This window comes from Oreochromis aureus, linkage group 3 (assembly GCF_013358895.1).
Source record: "Oreochromis aureus strain Israel breed Guangdong linkage group 3, ZZ_aureus, whole genome shotgun sequence".
In the NCBI taxonomy this organism is placed as follows: Eukaryota; Metazoa; Chordata; class Actinopteri; order Cichliformes; family Cichlidae; genus Oreochromis; species Oreochromis aureus.
The window spans coordinates 72,070,234-72,090,632 of record NC_052944.1 but is presented as its reverse complement, the minus strand read 5'-3'; the positions used below and the strand labels follow the sequence as shown (position 1 = coordinate 72,090,632).

The window sequence follows — 20,399 nt, the reverse complement described above, 5'->3', positions numbered from 1 at the left end:
TGAATTTACAGTTATGTTTTCATTTTGACATTAACACAATTGTAGTAGAAGTCATATTTTTTACTGTAACAACCACAAACATGTTTAATGAATCATATTTCATAACTTTAAATGTAAATATAAATTGTCAATTTTAAAATCCTATGCACAAGTTTTGCAAACAACAAAGTTATTTGCATCCATTTACCTTTTACCTTGATTTTTTAAATAACCATTTCAAACTATTTACAGAACAATCAGCTGTTCTGCATTCAATAAGATGCCACACAAATTATTTTTGCCAATTTCTGTTCACTATAAAGGAGAACATCACAGCCTGATACCTGCAGGTCTGACAGCACTAGGTGTATCACTCCTTTTTCTACCTGGAGATAGCAGTCGCCTCATTGTTCTGACACACAACACAAAACTATCCACAACACTACACACTAACTACACAAGACAACACATTAACTACACACTCCAAACACGCTAAACGTCACAAATCTCTGACATCTCAAAACTCCCTCTCCCTCTTTTTCTGCTGTCTTTCTTTCTCTCTCTCTCTCTCGCCGTCACTCCTAAAACTTCTGTTTTTTGTTTTGTTTTTTTATTTTTTGGTCATAAGCAGAGAGTGCTTGCTAGCGCTGTCCTTAGATAGTAAACACGACGAAACTATTGAGGAAAAACACATGTATATATTCTTTATCATTACTCTGGTTTTACGTGGCCTATCAACACAATTTAAAAAACTGGTATATATCACCTTGTTGCTTTGTCATCTTGAAGTGGTCATGTGATTGGCTTACCACGACTACTTTATTCTTCCTCAGTCAAACAGCAGCACTCATGCGATTGTTTTGCCCCTGAGCTCCAGGTGTTGTGCCAAAAAGTGATCGTCGGGCAGAAAGTGATTGCCGTCCGCGGAAGCACGCGCAGCTGCTTAAAGCTGTAGCGTCCAGATTACTTACAGCTACTTCCGTGCAGCTGATATAAGATGCGGTAAGCTGAAGACCGCTTCAACCGTCTGTTCGTTGAAAAATAGTAACGGGACCGCATTTTCTTGTTAGTAACGGTAACGGCGTTGTAACGATAGAAATAGTAATTAGTTAGATTACTCGTTACTGAAAAAAGTAACGCCGTTAGTAACACCGTTACTTGTAACGCCGTTATTCCCTATCACTGCTTGTGAACAAGACCCCGAGATACTTGAACTCCTCCACTTGGGGCAGGAACTCATCCCCACTCGACCCGAAGTGGGTACTCCACCCTTTTTCAGCTGAGGATCATGGCCTCAGATTTGGAGGTGCTGATTCTCATACCGACCGCTTCACACTCGGCTGCGAACCCTTCAAAGGTGAGCTGGAGACCATCACCCGATGAAGCCAACAGAACCACGTCATCTGCAAAAAGCAGAGATGAGATCCTGAGACCACCGAAGTGAAAGCCTTCCGCCACTTAGCTACGCCTAGAAATTCTGTCCATAAAAATTATCAACAGAATCAGTGGCAAAGGGCAGCCCTGGCGGAGCCCATCACCCACGAGGAACGAGTGCAACTTATTTCTGGCTATGCGGACCATGATTTTGCAACGGTTGTATAAGGACTGAATGGCTTGTAGCAATGGGCCAGACACCCCATACTCCCGGAGCACCCCCGACAGGACCCCCCCAGGGACACGGTCGAATGCCTTCTCCAAGTCCACAAAACACATGTAGACTGGTTGGGCAAACTCCCATGCGCCCTCGAGTATCCAGTGTTCCACGGCCAGGATGAAAACCGCATTGTTCCATCTGTATCCGAGGTTCGACTAATGGACGGACTCTCCTCTCCAACACCCTTGCATAGACTTAACCAGGGAAGCTAAGGAGTGTGATGCCCCTGTAGTTGGAACACACCCTCCGGTCCCCTTTCTTAAAGATGGGAACCACCACCCCGGTCTGCCAGTCCGGGGGTACTGCCCCTGATCCCCACGCAACATTGTAGAGGGGTGTCAACCAAGACAGCCCTACAACATCCAGAGCCTTCAGGACCTTGGGGCAGACCTCCCCACCTCCTCCCCAGGGCCTCTGCCACCAAGGAGTTGTTTAACTGCCTCAGTGACTTCGCCCCCAGAGATTGGCGGGTCATCCCCTTTGTCCCCAGAATCTGCTTCCTCCACAGAAGATGTGCCACTGGGATTAAGATGGCCCTTTAAGTATTCCTTCCACTGCCCGACAATTTTCTCAGTCAAAGTCAGCAGCACTCCACTTGCACTATACACAGTGCAGGTAGAACACCGCTTTCCCCTCTTGAGTCGCCTCACGGTTTGCTAGAATCTCTTCGAGGCAGTCTGAAAGTCATTTTCCATGCCCTCTCCAAACTCCTCCCACACCACGTTTTTGCTTCAGCCATTGCCCATGCCACGTTCCCCTTGGCCTGTCAGTACCTATCAGCTGCTTCCGGAGTCTCACAGGCTAACTAAGCCCGATAGGACTCTTTCTTCAGCTTGGTGGCTCCCCTCACCTGTGGTGTCCACCATTTGGTTCGGGAATTACCACCACGACACGCACCAACCACCTTGCTGCCACAGCTCAGTGCAGTGGCTTCGGCAATGGAGATGCTGAACATGGTCCATTTGTATTCAATGTCGCCAGTCTCCCTCGGAATGCTGTCGAAGCTCTGCCGGAGGTGTGAGTTAAAGACCTTGCGAACCGGGGTCTCTTTTCTCAACACACCCTTACTGTACGTTTAGGCGTGCCAGGTCTGTCCAGCATCCTCCCACGCCACTTGATCCAACTCACCACCAGGTGGTGATCAGTTAACAGCTCAGCCCCTCTCTTTACCTGAGTGTCCAAAACATATGGCCTTAGATCTGGTGATACGATTACAAAATAAATCATCAACCTGCAGCCTAGAGTGTCCTGGTGCCACGTGCATTTATGGGCACTCTTATGTTCAAACATGTGGTTCGTTATGGCCAAACTGTGGTTTGTACAGTAGTACAATAACAAAACACGGCTCGGGTTCAGATCAGGGAGGCCGTTCCTCCCAACCACGCCCCTCCAGGTCTCGCTGTCATTGCCAACATGAGCATTGAAGTCTCCCAGTAGGACAACAGACAATAGAGTCCCCAGGAGGAGCACCCTCCAGTACCCCACCCAGAGACTCTAAGAAGGCTGGTAACTCTGAACCGCCACTCGGCACATAAGCACAGACGACGGTCAGGACCTGTTCCCCGACCTGAAGGCGAATGGAACAAACCATCTCATCCACTGAGAGAAACCCCAACATACCGGGAGCAAGCCAAGGGGATACTAAGATACCCATGCCAGCCCGCCGCCTCTCACCAGGGACAACTCCAGACTGAGACAGAGTCCAGCCCCTCTTCAGGAGACTGGTTCCAGAGTCCAAGCCATGCGTTGGGGTGAACCCGACTATATCTAGCCGGTACCTCTCAACCTCATGCACTAACTACCCACCAGAGAGGTGACATTCCATGTCCGGCCACCAGACGCTTGCCCTCAGGCACCCTCCCTGGGCCTGGCTCCAGGGTGGGCCCCCGATAACCCTATTCCGGGCAGGGTGAACTGTTCCCTCAATGGTCTTGTCATAGGGGTCTTCTGAATCGCTCTTTGTCTGGTCCCTCACCCAGGACCAATTTGCCATGGGAGACACTACCAGGGGGCAAAAGCCCCCAGACAACATAGCCCCTGGGATCCCTGGGACACACAAACCCCTCCATGACCATGAGGTAGCGAATTACAAAGGTTTTTTTTTTTTTTTTTTTTTTTTTTTTTTTAAAGATTAAATAATATATCACGTTCTGGCTGAGGAATTTCTGAAAAATGTAAATGTACAGCTCTCCTATCACTTCCGACATAAATGAAGACAGAAGACTAAACAGGGTGTTTGTAGGGTTACTGAAGTCCGGCTAGCTTGTATATAATGATGTGCTACCTGGTGGCTAGTGACACAGCTATGTTAGCATAACATAAACACAGTGAAGCTGGAGGATGAATGCTAACTTTTTTTCACTCCATGAAAGTTAACATGAGGGTTCCTGATGGTTAGGGACACATGCTTCAGTGAGGAGAACAACTGAGATAATTAATCCACAATACGAGGTTAGTCATTAATATACTGCTGCATGGGCTGGGTTGTAGTTACATCATAAGGTTTTAAAAACTGAGAGAAATAAACAGTCATAATAAAAACCTGAAGGAGGCTGACAGTGATCACTGCCTTTTTTTAGGGGCTTTTTTAAAAAAAATAAATAAAACAAGATACAAAGCATTAAAACACCTTAATAAATGCAGATTAGTTTGGACCAAATTTCATCAGGTCATTACTTAAGATTGGCTATCCCATCTCCTGTGAATGTTTTGATGCAGTACAGTTGTTATTATTATCACTTGTCCTGTTTATGACAGTTAAATAACATTCATATAAGAAATAAAATTGTCTTGTGTAAACTGTATGTGGTGTTAAAAAGGCCTATACTACTGTACTTTAATGCCTGTCATAAGGGTGGTACTTCAAGAGCCATAAATTTTATGAGGTGATACTCATTGTGAAACGTTTGAGAACCACTGGTTTAAAATTAAGACTGGACAGAGATAGCTTGATTCTGTCCAAAGTTGAAAATACAAGGCATTATCTTTTGGATAAATTTGAATGGACACACGAGAAAACACAACAACAAAACCAGCTGACTTTTGCTCTGTTGAGATTTAATGATAAAGAGCAGCTGTACCTCTGGTCTTCTTTGGTTTGATGGCCATTTGTCCATAGGTAACATCTTCAGTTCTCACTGCTGAGTACACCACAGCTGTATCAATGGCTGCACAATGAAAGATGTAAATTAGTTCAGCAACAACAACTGCAATAGAACTGCAGATTTTTTTCCTACTTCTTTACACCTCTGCTGTGAAACAACAGTTGACCAAAAACTGGTGGGTGTTTGTGTGAAAAAAAAAAGAACTACAAAGCTATTATCTTCTGTTAATGCAAACTGTTGCACTTCACCACATATTACAAAGGAAACATGTTCTTGCACCATGAACACTATTTCAGCCAAACTGGAACACACGGCAGTGAGAAGCATTGTCACATTAAATAGAGCAAACAACAGGAAGAACTTCTTCGGTTTTACATGCGGGAGTTTAGAGAAGATGAAACAAATCATTATATTAAAAGACATTTAGTCTTGTGTGTCTTTTTATACACTTCATGTTAACTAAAACTTCATCCTGCTAGTTAATGTGTGTATCAAAACCATAGAGCACACATAGCTGGGTCAAATCTCAGCTTATTTGGAACTTATTCAGGTATAACCCAAAGGTTACAACACACCTAACACCTATTGCAAGGTGGATTTGTTGGTGAAGCTGGTTGAGGACCCGGGCTTTAAGAATAAAGCCCACAGGGGTGAGAAAGGATTCATATACAGTATATATATATATATAAACATAACCACATCATGTGTACACAATTATTTTACAACTACCACTCATATCCCCTGACATAAAAAGACAATGTTACCTCTGTGTTGTTTGATTGTGATGGTTTGATGTCACTATGTGTGATGTAATCTGTGAAATTATCATTTACTGCTTATTTTTTGTTTGTTTTTGTAGCTGTCGTTATTATTGTTCTTTGAATTAAATAAAATGATTTTAGACTTGAAAAAAAACGTTTGGAGAATTATTTCTGTAATTTGTAATTTTAAAGAACTTAAATTACTTGAACACTACAATCCAGTCTAACAAAAAAATAATAGTCAATTTTTTACTCATTCATAAAAAACATATCTTCTAAGATCAGAAAGTCTGTGTCTCACCTTCAGGTTTCCTATGAACACATCGTCTCACAAGCAGAGTCAGTAACACCAGTAGAACCACAACACACACTGATCCAAAAGAGGACAACACAGAGAGAATGACAGGAGAGAGTGATACAGAGGTAGGTGTAGTTGGAGATGTGGATGCAGGAGGAGGTGTGGATGTAGGTGGAGGTGTGGTGGTGTGTTTGTCTAAGATAAAGCAAACACAGTCATTAAGTTGTCGTCACATTGTGAATGTTGAAACCTGCAGAAACACAGACAGGTGAGTGTGTCACCTGTGACAGTGATCCAGCTGGATGGAGACTCTCCATGACCGCTGATGTCACACTTGTAGAGGCCTTCATCAGACCTGGAAACATGCTGGATGGTCATGTGACCTGTAGGCTGCTTCCTGATGAGGGAGCCATCTTTATAGAAAGCAGCTGGGAGGTTGGAGGGAGTGGTCTTTGTTTTACAGAGCAGAGTGACGTCATCTCCCTCCATCACAGGGAGGACAGGACTCTGCAGGATCACTGATCCACCTCAACACAGAGACAAACTACAGCATTTCATCCATTTACACACAGCTTCATCAACACTAACTCCACACACTCAGCTTACCAGTGACTGTCAGGTTAACCATGTTACTGATGGGACCCTCTCTGGACTCACACCAGTAAACTCCACTGTCCCATGTGAAGATGTTACTGATGTGACATCTGGTTGGCTTTGCCATCTGGCCTCGACAATGTAGTTTGCTTCCATTTCTCCACAGAGTCCATCCAGCAGAGCTGTCCTCCTCCTCACAGCTCAGAGTCACAGAGTCATATTCAAAGACCTGAGAGCTGCTGGGACTCACAGTCAGACGAGCTGTGAGGGTTAAAATGAAAAACGCTGCTCGGTTATATTTTTGTCTCTGTGTTAAAGTGTTAAAAGGATGTTTTGCTTGATTCTGAAACATGAACCCAATCAGGTCATATCAGTGATTATTTATCAGGTTTAAGCTGTGACAGAAGAAGGTTACTGACCTTGGTTTGTTGTGCAGCTCAGCAGTGAGATCAGAACTAAAGAGAAATGACACTCAGGTTGATTTGAGCTGAACATAAAGAACAACTCCACACAAACAGCTGACAAACACACAAACTCATCTCTCGCTTATATGGCTACTCATTTTTCTCTTTGATGTCTGCAACGTGTCAATAACAGCATTGAGAGTGGAACTCTTCTCAGAGTGAAAAGGCCAAACTTAAACCTGTATTTTTTTATGACATTTTTATTACGACATGTCTAAACAGCCTGCTTTTATACCATTCTCATGTTTGACCTTTGACCAAATTCTTGAAGCATTAAATACCAAAATGGTGTACTCATCTCTACCTAGGCCTAGTAAATTGTTGTAGAGTTTAAAAATGATCCATAAAAAAAACATAAAAAATGTTGGTAATATAAAGACACCACAGTTCAAGGTCTGTGTAACGGTAGATACCACTAACACCTTAATGGATCTAATATTTTAAAGTTTTTTCAAAGTCACATTTGATGTGACCTTGACCCAATATTCACTAAAATTAAATCAGCTTGAGCTTTTACTGGCATCTTCCATCACACACAATTTGGAAATGACATAATGAAAACTGTTCATGCTTAATTGCTAACAAAAAGACTAAAAGTCAAACAAACAATCTAATTGATTACATACTCACTCCCGTTGGTGAGGAGAATGAAGTCTGGACATCAAAAGACTTGAAAGTGTTTAAAAAATAAAACACAATAAAAAAAAAAAAATACAGGCCATGGAATAACTTCCAATTATTCTCACATTCTGGACACTTCAACCTCCTGTACTTCTTTTTTCCCCCCAAAAAAACATCTCTGAATACAATTATTGTTTCCTTCTGATTGTTATGATCTCCACATTACATCAATATAAAAAAAACGTAAAATCATGTGTCCACTGTCCAGCTATGTTGATATAATGAGTGGATGATTTGAGCTTTTCACTGCCTGCTGTGTTTCCTCGACTCCTGAGCAAAGATAAAGAGTCAGTTCAGACCTGCAGTTGGTCCTCGTGGTGTTTTGAACTTGAATTCAGCCTGATTTGTTTTTCATGTCTTCTCCTCCATCATCAGTTATCAGGAGAGCAGACAGTCAAAGTACAAGAATTCAAACAAACACAGAGATTCTACTTACAGAGCAGACACAGCACAGATGTTTCCTTCATCGTCCTTCTCACTCATTTGAGCTTTTTTTCATTTCTCTCACTGACACCAAGTAAAGCCCGCCCTCTTCCTCTGAGCACCAGCTTTTCTATTGGTTCAAACACAGAGGTGGGTAACTTATTTTTTATATTCATACCAAAATCATGTTCAATGTAACTATAATGAGATTATAGTCCCTTTTTCTTTATACACTCTGAAAACACTATGACTTAAAACTTACACACAAACATAAAAGACAAGAGCAGTAAAAAATGAGTGTGGTTAAAGTCTGCTGTGGCAAATGCAAAAACCTACACAAGGAAGAACTGTTGTAGTTGCCCTTAATTTATATATCTTATATCAGTGATTGAATCAGTTCCTCGCAATTTAACAGATATACTATGTAAACTCTGAAAATCTGAGAAATTTAATTTAATATCCTCAGTGATCTGTAGTTCGGTTGGTGAACAAATCCATTTCCATGTGGTGGACGTCCCCCTCAGTGAGAGAGGCAGATATTCACATTTTACACTAACACCAGCCTCACGCAGGATTTATATATGGCCACTAGAGGGAGATGTTGGACTTTAAACGCTAACATGGATCCAAACAGATCATCAGTGACACCGCTTCTTACAAGAATTGATTGATTGATTGATTGATTGAATCTTTATTTTGAACATGTTAAAAAAGTACAACAACATAGAATTTAAAGAGACAAATAAACAAAGCAAAACAAAAGGAAAACGAGCAACCACAACTACAAATAACTTTCATGTTCAAAAAGGAGCAGGAAGAAGCATAAGCTTATTTAATCCCACCCCTTTTCCACTATGTAGTAATGAATAGACTACAGAAATACCTCCTTGAAATTACATTATATGTTATGTGTATTTTTTTTTTTATTATTTATTAATTTATATATATATATATGTTTCTATCTATCCATACCTACGTATATACACATACACACATATACACATTTTCAATAACCCCAGTAACACCTCAAAGGATACACAACCTACAGATATATATACCCATACCAACATACCCGTGCACCCACAAGCACACATGAAAATATTGGACAAGAACACCCTATCAACTCTCTACCTCCTCCCTGTACCCTGTAAAAACCATATCCTTAAACCGCTTTTAAACTGCACCATGCTCGGACATTGCTTCATATCTTTACTTAGTCTGTTCCACAGCTTCACTCCACACACAGAGATGCAAAACTTTTTAATGTTGTGCGGATATAAGGATGTTTTAAAATTAATTCCCCCTCAAATTGTATCCCCGATCCCTTTTAGAAAACAGTTTTAGAATATTGTCAGGAAGCAGGTTATTTATTGCTTTATACATAATTTGTGCAGAATTAACATGCTGAGCATTTGTATTTAACTTAACTGTGGATAAAAATGAACTTCACTTACATATTCAGTTCAATTCAATTTTATTAATATAGTACCAAATCACAACAACAGTCGGCTCAAGGCGCTTTATAATACATAATATACATTAATAATAATTAATGTAATTATTATTAATAATATAATCTAAGAAGAAACCTCCGTCAGAACCAGGCTCAGGGAGGGGCGGCCATCTGCTGTGACCTTTGGGGTGAGAGAAGGAAGACAGGATAAAGACATGCTGTGGAAGAGAGACAGAGATTAATAACAAGCATGATTCAATGCAGAGAGGTCTATTAACACATAGTGAGTGAGAAAGGTGACTGAAGAAGAAATACTCAGTGCATCATGGGAATCTCCCATCAGCGTATGCCTAATCGAGCATAACAAAGGAAGGATTCAGGGTCATGTTAGGTTGAAATTGTTAAATGTTGTCATTATTATACTTAAATTTGTAAGCCTTGCCTTAAATTGTATGATCAAAGACATTCTTTGTTTCTATTGTCCTCCCCAGCCTATTCAATGGTGAGGGAGGGTTGGGGGGGGTTTACAGTGTTTAACTGTAGGGATGTGAAGATTGTCTGTGAAGGTTCTCACTCATCCAGGTCATCGTAGTCAAAGGAGTTTTGAAAGAAAAGCGTCTGGACTTCTTTAAGTTGCTTGAAGACGTTTCACCTCTCATCCGAGAAGCTTCTTTAGTTCTAAGGTCAAATGGCCGAGAGTCCCAGATTTAAACCCAGTGGGAGTATCCCCCCAAAGAGGGACAAAGGACCCCCTGATGATCCTCCAATCACATGGCTCACATCACACACCTTGGCTCACACAAAAACACCCACATCCACACAGTGGCGGTCCTAGCCTGTTTGGCGCCCAGGGCGAACACTCCCTCTGGCGCCCCCCACACACACACACACACACATAGAGATTATGCACAGTATGCAAACGGCTACCAAACAGCCATCATAATTCGTCATGCAATGAGAACAGGACAAATCAAGAATTGACAATGACTAATTAATATTAAAATCTGTAACATAATGTATTGTTTGGAGTTTAGTCTGTTACTGTTACTATTTTTACCATTTCTTCTTGGAGCAACTGTAATCCACATTATTTCCTTAGGGATTAATAAAGTATTATGATTCTGATTGTTTCAGGATGACCTGCCATTATCCAATCACACATCTGCTTACCTGCATCTTTTGTTCGTTTCTCCTCCTCTTCTTTTCTCTTTTTTCTAAACTGAGCACCTGATGGCTTTGAACTTTTCTTGTCCATCTTCCATTGGTTATAATTTTGCACTCCAGTATGAACACCCATCCCTCAACCAGAGGATCACCACAACATAATCTAACAGACCTACACCTTAGTTCACAGATTCACTTTGTCTAGGATGCATTTCTGAGATTTCACACAACCCAGGTTTCAAATCATGAATACATAATGGGCTTGGATTTACAACATTATAAATGAAATGTGCTCTATTTGGAAGCAGCAGGTCTCCCTCCCCTTTCGACGGGTTATGTGTGAGACTTTAAATCCTCAAACTGTAAATTATACATTTTAAATTGTTATTGATCCCTTTACCCCGAGTCCTAAAGTGTATATTTATTTTCTTACTCTACTATATTTATTGTTCGTTTATTTGCACTGCTGTAACTGGAGCTTAGAATCTCATCATCTCTATATACTGGACTGTATGTAGCGGAGATGACAATAAAGTTTACTTTGACTTCAGCAGCGCGCAGGCGCACCGAGGGCTCTCACGCTCACTTTTCGTGTATAGAATTTCGAAAAAACATCGGTGCCGATGCCCGTGATGCCGCCCCCCATCACGATGCCGCCCCGGGCAACCGCCCGTGTCGCCCGTATCAAAAACCGCTACTGCATCCACACACACTCACTCAAGTGCACACACACATGCATATGTACGTGCTTGCACATGCATACACACACACACACACACACACTCAGTGCCTGACGCACCACGGGGGGGGGGGGTTTACAATGGGTGTTTGTGACACTGAGTGTCGCAGAATAAAAGGCTGGAGGGGGGTCCTGGTTTTTGGAGTTGTTTGAGACTGAGGGCAGAGATGCTGCCAAAGGCTCCCCTTGCTAGCAAGTAAAACTGGTTAAACTGTTCGTCTTGCTTTCTTCATGGGTGATAAGTCTTTGAACTAGCGGGCCTGCTGAAGCGCAGATCCAACAGTTCACCTGGTCCAGCCCTAACTATATGCTTTAGGAAAAAGGAAAGTTTGAAGCCTAATCTTGAAAGTAGAGATAGTGTCTGTCTCCTGAATCCAAACTGGAAGCTGGTTCCACAGAAGAGGGGCCTGAAAACTGAAGGCTCTGCCTCCCATTCTACTTTTAAATACTCTAGGAACAACAAGTAAGCCTGCAGAGCGAGAGCGAAGTGCTCTAATAGGGTGATATGGTACTACAAGGTCATTAAGATAAGATGGGGCCTGATTATTTAAGACCTTGTATGTGAGGAGCAGGATTTTGAAATCAATTCTGGATTTAACAGGAAGCCAATGAAGGAAGCCAAAACAGGAGAAATATGTTCTCTTTCTAGTCCCTGTCAGGACTCTTGCTGCAGCATTTTGGATTAGCTGAAGGCTTTTCAGTGAGTTTTTTGGACATCCTGATAATAATGAATTACAGTAGTCCAGCCTGGAAGTAATAAATGCATGAGCTAGTTTTTCAGCATCACTCTGAGACAGGATATTTCTAATTTTAGAGATGTTATGCAAAATGGAAGAAAGCAGTCTTACATATTTGTTTAATATGTGCGTTGAAGGACATGTCCTGGTCAAAAATGACTCCAAGGTTCCTCACAGTGTTACTGGAGGCCAAGGTAATGCCATCCAGAGTAAGAATCTGCTTAGATACCATATTTCTAAGATTTTCAGGGCCGAGTACAATAACCTCAGGCTGCAACCCGACTTCTACCTGTTTGTGTTTCTGCTTCAAGTACTGCATTAACTTTGCTTTTTTGAGTAATGACTAACTCTGTTAAGTGGTTCTTATACAGTGTTTTTCTACTTGAGCACTCAGACCACTTTATACAACTTGCATCATTGCCATTCATTTAAGCACTTTTTTCTGCAGTGCTTTCTATCTATCTAAGTCTTATGGACACACTGGAGAACTTGAGCAGGCGGGGATCAAACCACCAACCTTGTGATTAGTAGGAGACCTGTTCTAACTACAAAGTACCAGCTGTCACCTCCCTCGCACTCACATATTCATCATAATAGTGATAGTTGTGTTAATGCCATATGTATGTGAAACACAACACTTCCTGCCTCGATGTCAAACTAAAAGGCTTCAATATTTCTGTTTTCAGAAATCTTTGATTCATTATCCAGGCTTTTATTTTGAAGATGGTAAAAGATGGTATTGTAAGATTGTCTCTGAGATATGACATCAATCATTTGATGGCGATTCTACAAAACCTAGTAAGCCATTTAAAGCAAGATTGTCTCCTGTAATTTTAACAACAAAACCAAACACTGGCTCCGCAGTAAAGGGAAGGGGGGTTCCTTTAGTTCCTAAAATTTTCCAGTCATCAAAGACTTTAGTATTTCTTCAAAACCTTAACAGCTTCTTACTAAGTCCAGTGTTATTTCACTACAACAGAGACAGAGAGGACTGATCATCTGAGTAATATTTACAAATGATGTGTAGAGTCTGATAAAGATGATGAGACAGCTGAGAAGAACACGAGGCTGAAGGATGCAGATCATTTATTGATCAGTACATAAAGTCAGTCTAACATTTGTGTCAGTCAATGATATGGGAAAGGTGACTGGTGCACCAGTGCATCACTGCACACCAGTACATGTTAAAACTGAGGAAACTGGTTGGATTCAAGTTCAGCTGGTGTTAAAGTGTCAGTGAGCAGAAGATGTCAGTTTTTTTTGTCGCTCTCATGTTAAATTATAGCAAACAGTAAACACTGTATGTTACTACTGTAACTCACAGATCAACACTTAGATAATCACATGCAGTGTGTTTGTGGTCAGGTGGATCAGACAGACATAATACTGTAATACTGCTGATTTCTAGTCTTTTTTGATAAAACCTGAAGATAAAACACAGTCACTGATTCTGATACTCTTACATACAGGACACTGAAATCATGGACATGAATAAGTTTAAACAAAATCCTTTCTGTTGAAAACAAAAAGGAAACCAATACTACTTTAATATTTGCCAAACTGTACCTTTATTTTAGTGACTGGCTTAGATGCTGTTGCAAAAGAGGAAACAAAATGAATCAATTTATGCAGCAGAGTTTTTCTTCTTGACACAAATTCCACTAAATCACTGAAAAATACAGAAAGAGAAACTATAAATATATTCTGATCAATATCAGTCTTCTTTACTCCATAAATGTTGTACTGCTTCAACTGAAATATTGAACTGCTGTTGTGTCATAGATGACTCATTTGTGATGAAGAATTTAAAGATAATATTAAAAAGAAATACAGCAGGTAAAAAATGCTGTCAGTTATCAGACTACTTCGGTGTAGCTGTTTTAGACTAGTCTATTGATATTAGACATTTATTCACTGTTACAAGTGTTAATAATGCACTGTCAGTCATCTTTATTTTTTCTGATTATTATTCAAGCTGCACAGGATCTCTGTGTGATTTGTCTTTACTGTCTTAATGTTGGATTATACTGAACCTTTTTATGACTAACATGGCCATCTGTCTGTTCAAGTGTGATCACAGTGTTGGTCCTCGGGTGGTAGAGTGCACTGATCTTTGATTAAATGTTTGTCTTGCACAAAAACACTGAAGAACAAATTCAGTAGTTGTTTAATGACCTCTGTCGGCTGATTTATTATTATTGTCAGCTGTTTCTGCCGTTCTTTCATCTGTCATTCTGCATGTTGAACTGATCTCAAATCTGCCACAAATCACTAGAAGGCTGGTATGAAATCTGACTCTGTTTTAACTCTTATGTTTCCTTTAGGTCAAAACAACAACAACAAGAGCAGCAACAAGAAGCACAGCAGAGACTGGCAGACCAACTTTGGGTCCAACAGATCCATTCGTCTTCCCTCCATCCTCTGTGTGTCCTCCTGTCTGACCTGCAGGTGAGAAACAGGTGTGAGGTGTCAGCTGTCAGGTAGGTGATGAGTGAAGAACAGAACAGAATCCATTTCCTCTTCAAACTGCTGTCAGACATTATCTACTGCACTCTGATCACATCACTCAGACCAGCTGCTTTCTACAAAGTCTCATCAACAACATCTTTAGAAACAAACATCAACAACCAGGAAGCAGCTTCACCTCTGATCACACACACACTCAACTCTACTCACTCACCTGGAGGATCAACATGAAGGTAGATGATGCTGATGAGCTTCATAGGTTGTCTGACTCCCTCAACAATACCACATCTGTAAATTCCAGTGTCATTAATTGTCACATTGTTCAGAATCAAAGACAGGTCTCCATCCTTCATCTGTCTGTCCTGCAGATCCACCCGGTTCTTAAAAGATGGATGCTGGTCGTCTGGATCAAACTGTTCATCTCGGTACATCAAGACATACTGTCCCTGTTCATGCCTGCTCCACTTTACCACTATGGGCTTGTTGTTATTTGGAGCTCGACATGGCAGAGTGACGTTCTGTCCAGACTCAGCTGTGATGTTTTTCTGGTCTGAAAGAGGAAACAACACAGAGTAGAGAGGTTAAAGGTCAACATACAACCCCTCACACACTCTTCACCCTGCTGCCTCCCGGAAAGAGGTACCAGAGCATCCGGGCTCTCAATACCAGACTGCAAAAAAACTGTTTCTGCCCCCAAGCTGTCAGACTCCTGAGCACTCAGTGACTGGACTGACGCGCGCGCACACACACACACACACACACACACACACACACACACACACACACACACACACACACACACACACACACACACACACACACACACACACACACACACACACACACTTTCATATATGTCACTACCTCAAGCACTTGTCTTTGCACAATGTTCAGGGCTGGACTGGGACAAAACATTGTCCCAGGCATTTTGACTAGAGACCGGCCCACCAGGTATTATAGAAAAAGCCATAAAACCTTTGAATGAAAACAAACGCTGGTGTGACAGTGATGTACAGTCTTGTTGGTATATATGTATCAATCTAATAAACTTGAACCTACACCATCCTCCCTATTCTGGTATTCTAAACAATACTTAGCTGAAATATTTATCAACCTTATCAATAATTACATATGCCTAACTAATAGGTAAATTAGTTAGGCATATGTAGGTATAGGTATGATGTGGCTCCAGCAAAAATCAGCTGATACTAGAAAGTAATATTAAATAAATTCTAACAGCTGATCAAGCTTAAATGTGCTGCTGTTGTTTAGTGCGACATCTGCTGGTTTCCTCTTTCTGGCGCAAAGTGGCCAATAAACAAATAAGACAGACGGGAGTCGCGACAGAAAAGCCAATCAGCTGATCATTGATCAGTTTCATGATTGAAGTAGCAACAGGAGAGGGAGGGGGAGAAGAAGAGGTGCACAGTGTAAAGACACAGAATAACTCCAGCTTTGTGTCATTTTTTCATTCTAACTGAAGCACGACACAAATGACGTTGCTTTTCACCTCAATTTGGAACTTTAAAGTTCGACTTCATCAGCTGTAATTGGTCCAGCCCAGAGTTGATCATGACCAATTGGCCAATCCACCACCTTTCATTGTTTATACCATTACAAAAAAATCCCCCAAAAAACCAAAAATGAAAAAAACATCGGCCCACCGGGCAAATACCCGGTATTCCGGAAGGCCAGTCCAACTATGACAATGTCATATACACACTCACACAAACACATGCACTCGTTCAGCCATTTTGGTGAGGACATTCATTGGCATAATGCTATCCTTAGCCCCTTACCCTAACAATCAAAAATGAATGCCTAACCCTGATCCTTACCCTAAACCTAATCATAATCTAATTGTAACCCTGACACTAAAACCACATTTTGAGCCTCAAAAATGCCTTTAAATGTGTTCAGACATGTGAGGACCAGTGTGTGTGTCCTAACAAGTGACTGTTGGTCCTCGCAAGTATAGTAGAATGCCAATTTTGGTCCTTACAAAGATGTCTAAACAGGAACACACACACACCTTCATGCATCAACCTCTTGCACAATGCTCAGTCTTTTTGCACAACCAACTGTCATTGTTGCACTGAGGACTTGTAACTGAGTATTTGCCTTAATTTGCTGAATGTTTGGTTTGCCTGCAACAGAATGTTTACACAAACAAACCCGGGATAGTCAATGCAGCAATGTTACTTTGACAAAGCAAGCAAATCATAGCAAATAAATAAACATACAGAATAATGTGCAAAAAAAAAAAAGTCAACACATATGGGACAAGTGGATTGTATCTCAACTGCTCATCCACTTTGTCACAGTCATATGTAACACCATAGTCTTGGAGGAACATTGTCACACTTCACTGCACACGGTTGAAATGACAATAAAGCCACTTGACTTCACTTGTATTATCTGTGTGACAGTAGCAAACGACAACCATGCAGGTGGTGTAGTGGGTTGACTGAAAACTTATCAGCTCTTTATCACAAAACAAAAACGACATTTAAAATAATTAACACAAATATATTACTATCAAAAATAAATTCAGTTTCTGCAGCTTCCACAGAACAAAAACATGTCCTGATAATAAGTGAACATAATGTGTGAGAGAAAGCAGCCCTGTCATTATGAGACACTGCGAGTCTCTGCATGCTGCCTTTATGGAGCTACAGCTGTTTGTATACACTGAATTCACTAGCTGGGCCCACATTCTCATTTTAGGTTTGACAGCATTTTAGTAGGGAAAGGTGAATGGCTTGGACATGAACTGAGCTGCAGTTTGGGGAAGGCCTCGAAGGCGACTGGCGACGGCACCCGGGCCTGGCAGATCCCCATGCACTGTATAGAAGTGAAGAAGTTAAAGAACTGAAAACAAGGAGGGAGGGTGGAGCACGTAAACGAGAATGAACAGCTTGCAGAACTGGGGGAACCTATATAGATAACACCCGGAAGGAACGTGTTTGGAGGCGTGGTCCCGCTCCTGAAATTCCGATACATAATCTCCAACAAAAAACTTTGTAGCTGTTACTGACTCCTGAAACTACAACACATCACACTGACACACACATTACACTTCTTTGTCTCTGTGGTGAAAACTGCACTGCTGACTAAGCGGCTAAATCCACACAGACACCACAAGACCTTGTGATGCCCTCACCCACACAGGCAAACTGAAACTAATTGTTTGGGAAGTAACATGTAAACACTGTTTGGTTTATAAACCTCACCTGCAGAGACAAACACGAAGACACTGAGAAAGAGCAACGTGGAGCACTGCGACGGAGTTGCAGCAGACAACTTGTTCTCTGTTTCTGCTGATCTGACTCTTAGATTTTTCTAAAAGTCTGAGTCTGTTGGTATTTTCAGTTAATAACAGAACCTGAGTTAAAACTTGACTACATGAGGTTAAATTTGAGGTTTAAATAAAGCTGAAACATTAGTTTTTCAGCCACTCATTCAAACGCCACACTTTCGATGTCTCTTAAGGAGTCGCATTAGAGTGACGTTTGGTAGGTTGGACTTTAGGGTGACTATAAATAAGTGCGTCATAACTAAAGAAGTGAAATCTAAAGCAGGTCTGAGTGTTTAACAGATTCAGTTTTTGAATGATCTCCACAGAACAACACAAACATAACTTCTGTCATCATCAATCATCAGCTACATACTAAAGACCATCATCAGCCAAAGGACTTCAAATGATGAAACACATTGAATTCATTATTTATGATAAATCAGATGCTTTACTTTTTAAGCACTTACTGTTTTTCTGAGTGGGGGTCTTTGAAACCGTCAAACACTCTGATCATCAGGATGTAAAATATATCCACAAAACATAGGAAAACAAAGAGTGAGGCTTGTTTATTTCCATCTGCTTTTTCTGTTGGTCAAAATACATTTTATTCCAGGTTTTAGAATTTATAAAGGAAAAAGGAAAAAAATCAAAAAGTTACAAGATAAAAATTAAAAATTTGTGTATAAAGTAAAGCTGTGTCAAACGGTCTGAAGACAAAACTAACTTCTATATCTGTCTGTCATCCTGTTTTATGCAACACACCCTTCATCTGACATAAGTTCCCATTGCAACACCTTTGCAACCACATACCTCTCTTCTCGGCCTCTTAGTACACATGATTCTGTTTTTGTCTGCATCTGGCATTTTTTTTCCACAGGGAGATCCACATGAAATATTCAAAGCTTAAAAAAAATCTTGACCACAATATCACAGCTTCTTTGAGCAACAAAAACACGTGTTGGTTGTATAAGTGCATTCTGAGTAAACTTTGAAGGCTTATATGAATAAACATGACCAAGTGTTATATGTGGCTTCACAAAAAGTTACAACATACAAACGTTTCATTATTGCCAGTACTTCCTGTTACTATTCTCTCTAAAATGTCTGGAGAAATCTTTAAAGTCAGCATTGTGGTTGTGGTAAGTGAGTCTCATAAAGAAGCCACATTATAATTCCTAAAGTACTAGAATGGCCTAAAAATTCAGGAAGCCTCACCTTTTCTTTCCTTCTTTGATGTTATTTTGTTTTCATGAAATGTCAGATTATGAAGTGATTTCATATTAAAGCTTCATATTAGAGCTAATATAGACAACCAAATAGTTCAGAACATCCTAATATGGAAAAGTGTTACTGTGGCGGAGGTGTAGTCTCTGGCTCAGCTGCAGGGGAGGAGTGGTGCACTGAGCTCGAGGGGGGCGGTACCGGGAGGCAGGTGAGCCACAGGTGGTGGCGATTGACTGATGTCAGTGTCTCTTTCCATTTCCCTTTATAGTGACGGCAGAGTCGAGTGGGAGGAGAGAGGGAGAGCTGGACTGGAATAGGCTGTTTCCCCTTGTGCAATAAAATATAAATACTCGTGAGCACAATCATCGTGTGTGTCGCATACTTTACAGTTACATACCTCCAGCTTCTTCAAGGGTTTGACAGTTTTCCTTTTTATTATTGTGCTACTGAGGCAATAACAGAGATGGAAATAAGACAGAAGTGGTGAAACAGCAGAATACATATATATATATATATATATATATATATATATATATATATATATATATATATATATATATATATATATATATATATATATATATATATATATATATATATATATATATATATATATATATATATATATATATATATATATAAAACACCCAGCACGCCCCTGCGGGCGGTTTATCCTTCAAGCTCGGGTCCTCTACCAGAGGCCTGGGAGCTTGAGGGTCCTGCGCAGTATCTTAGCTGTTCCCAGGACTGCGCTCTTCTGGACAGAGATCTCCGATGTTGTTCCCGGGATCTGCTGGAGCCACTCGCCTAGCTTGGGAGTCACCGCACCTAGTGCTCCGATTACCACGGGACCACCGTCACCTTCACCCTCCACATCCTCTCGAGCTCTTCTCTGAGCCCTTGGTATTTCTCCAGCTTCTCGTGTTCCTTCTTCCTGATATTGCTGTCATTCGAACCGCTACATCGATCACTACAGCCGTCTTCTTCTGTTTGTCTACCACCACTATGTCCGGTTGGTTAGCCACCACCATTTTGTCCGTCTGTATCTGGAAGTCCCACAGGATCTTAGCTCGGTCATTCTCCACCACCCTTGGGGCATCTCCCATTTTGACCTCGGGACTTCCAGGTTATACTCGCACAGATGTTCCTGTACACTATGCCGGCCACTTGGTTATGGCGCTCCATGTATGCCTTGCCTGCTAGCATCTTGCACCCTGCTGTTATGTGCTGGATTGTCTCTGGGGCATCTTTACACAGCCTGCACATATATATATATATATATATATATATATATATATATATATATATATATATATATATATATATATATATATATATATATATATATATTAGTTGCCTA

General features: G+C 41.0%; 1 long non-coding RNA gene across 1 annotated transcript; it reads right to left on the bottom strand.

The window, feature by feature from the left end:
• Positions 1–13,702: 13,702 nt before the first annotated feature.
• LOC120437505 lies at positions 13,703–18,507 on the bottom strand. Its single transcript, XR_005611186.1, has 3 exons — positions 18,283–18,507; positions 14,732–15,067; positions 13,703–14,493 (listed from the first exon to the last, which is right to left on the bottom strand). It is a non-coding gene; the product is annotated as an uncharacterized LOC120437505 (long non-coding RNA).
• Positions 18,508–20,399: the final 1,892 nt, after the last annotated feature.